We start from the raw sequence: 3,122 nt of genomic DNA, 5'->3' as shown, positions 1-3,122 counted from the left end.
GGGCTGAAAAGTATGCTTGAAATTCTCTTTTCAAAAATCTTTTTTTCTTTTTGATTCCCACCTTTTAGTTCCTTTTATAACTTTAAAGAATGGTGGAGAGTAATCTGGGCTGAAATAGAGCCGTTAGATCACATTAAATAAGCATTAAATGCAAATAAAATGGGTGAAAAACTAATCGTTGTGAAACTTTCCCATCACAGGGGTCGACTCATAGGGTCGACTCATGCTCATGGGTCGACTCATGGGGTTGACCTCTGTGAAAAACAGCAGAAAATAATGGTTCTGTAATTTTGACGTAAAAACAGCAGAGGTCGACTCATGGGGTCGACTCATGCCTGGGGGTCGACCCATGGGGTCAACTCACAGACTGTGCCAGCCAAAAAATTCTGCGTGCCATTCAGCCCTTTGTGCCATGAGTTGACTCATGGAGTCGACTCAGTTTTATAAACATGAATATCTTTCAAAATACACATCCAAAAATTATAAAATTTTCTCTAATAGATTACAAATCTTCTGTTCTTGCTCTTAATACTTTCAAATCAGAATTTGATAAAATTATGATTTTGCCCCTGAAATACAATAAGTCTTTTTCTAGCAAAAATCATTAGTAACCCCCTCAAATGCTTTGTAATCATCAAAATCAATTCAAAGAGCAACAACACGAGTGTTTGCTTTAACTCAACAGGAGGCCAACGCAAGCGATAAAGTGGTGTCAGGTACTATCCCAGTCAATTCTATACGTGCTCGTGTGCTATTTGATTTTGGTTCTTTTCACTGTTTTATATCTCTCAAATTTGCTTCTTCTTTGAATTGTATGCCTGAAGAATTAAATGAGCCATTATATGTTAGCACACCTCTTAAGAACATTGCTGTTGCTAACATTATTTTTAAGAATTAGTAGCAGATCTGATTTTGTTAAATATGCATGATTTTGACATTATTCTTGAGACGAACCGATTGTCTTCGTACCATACTCATATTGATTGTTTTGAAAAAAGAGTGGTATTTCAAATTTCGGATGAACCGCAGTTCTTCTTTCAAGATAAAGTTTATAATACGGAACCCAAACAATCTTTGAGTATTATCTCAATCATGAATGCAAGAAAAGCTTTGAGGAAAGGATGCAAAGTATTTTTGGCCCATGTAGTGGATGTCGAGAAGGAAAAGATAAAGTTGGACGATATTCCAATTGTCAAGAAATTTTTTGATATTTTTTCAGATGAACCACTTGGGCTGCCTTCAGATCGTGAGGTTGAATTTAAAATTGATATCACACCAGGGATCGGACCTATTTCAAAACATCCTTATCGGATGGCTCCCGTAGAATTACGAGAATTAAAGGATCAACTACAAAAACTTTTGGATAAAAATTTATTCGGCCAAGTACATCACCCTGGGGAGCTCCTGTGTTATTTATGAAAAAGAAAGATGGGAGCATGTGTTTATGCATTGACTATCGGGAGTTGAATAAGATAACCATGAAGAATAAATATCCTCTTCCTCGAATAGATAACTTATTTGATCAACTTCAAGGTGCACAAGTTTTCTCCAAAATTGATTTACGATCAGGTTATTATCAACTAAGAATTAGAGGTGAAGATATGCTTAAGACTGCATTCAGAATCAGATACGGCCATTATGAATTTTTGGTAATGCCTTTTGGACTAACCAATGTACCATCGACTGCTTTTATGGATATGATGAATATGATTTTCAAACCGTATCTGGATTAATTCATTGTTATTTTTATTGATGATATCCTAGTTTATTCTAAAAGTATAGAGGAACACAAGAAATATTTGAGGATTGTGTTACAGACTTTGAGAGAAGAGAAGCCCTTCGCCAAGTTTAGTAAGTGTGAGTTCTGGTTGGACAATGTTGTCTTCCTCGGCCATGTAATATCTAAGGAAGGAATCTCAGTCAGTCCAAAAAAGATAGAAGCCATGGTGAATTGGCCTCGTTCGACTAATGTGACGGAAGTTAGAAACTTCTTAGGCTTGGTTGGTTATTATAGAAGATTCGTCAAGAGATTTTCTCAAATTACGATTCCTTTAAACTGCTTGATCCAGAAATGAATAAAATTTGAGTGGAGCAGTGAATGTGAACAGAGTTTTCAAGATTTGAAGCAATGATTGATATCTGTCCTAGTTCTTACTTTACCTTTTAGTAATGGAGGATTTGTCATTTATAGTGATGCTTCCAAGAAGAGGTTAGGCTGTGTATTGATGCAGAATGATAAGGTGAGAGCTTATGCTTCTCGACAACTAAAATCCAATGAGCAGAATTATCCGACACATGATTTGGAGTAAGCAGCTATTATTTTTGCCTTAAAGATTTGACGGCATTATTTATATGGAGAATCATGTGAAATCTTTACTGATCATAAGAGCTTAAAATACTTATTTACTCAAAAAGAGCTGAATATGAGGCAAAGAAGGTGGCTTGAATTATTAAAAGATTATGATCTAAATATTAAATATCATCCTGAAAAAGTCAATGTGGTGGCAGATGCACTTAGTAGGAAGTCTACAGCAAAAGTGATGGCTCTGCTTTCTGCTCAGCAATAAATTCTGAGGGATCTTGAAGATTTATAAATTGAGGTGATCTGTACCGATGTTAAGAATATGTTAGTCAATCTAATGGTACAACCAACATTGATCGAACAGATAAAAGCGGCCCAACAGAATGATATTCATTTATGTCAGTTTAAAAAGGATATGGAGAAAGGGTTATGACCTGAGCTTAGGCTACATACAAATGGTACTCTATATTTTGAGAACAGATTATGTATACTTGCAGATCTTGAACTAGAGAAGGAAATTTTGGAAGAAGTCCATAAATCTCATTTCTCCATTCATCCTGACAGTACAAAGATATATAGAGATTTAAAACAACATTTCTGGTGGAATAGAATGAAGCAGGAGATAGCTCAGTTTGTATCTCAATGCTCGGTATGCCAGCAAGTGAAAGCTGAACATCAAAGACCTGCTAGTTTGCTAAAACTATTAGAGATACTAGAATGAAAATGGAAGCATATCACAATGAATTTCATTACAGGACTTCCAAGGACAGTAAGAAAAAATGACACAGTGTGGGTGATTGTTGATCAGCTTACTAAATCA

This window comes from Elaeis guineensis, chromosome 1 (genome assembly GCF_000442705.2).
Source record: "Elaeis guineensis isolate ETL-2024a chromosome 1, EG11, whole genome shotgun sequence".
Classification (NCBI taxonomy): domain Eukaryota; kingdom Viridiplantae; phylum Streptophyta; class Magnoliopsida; order Arecales; family Arecaceae; genus Elaeis; species Elaeis guineensis.
This window is presented reverse-complemented; position numbering follows the sequence as displayed.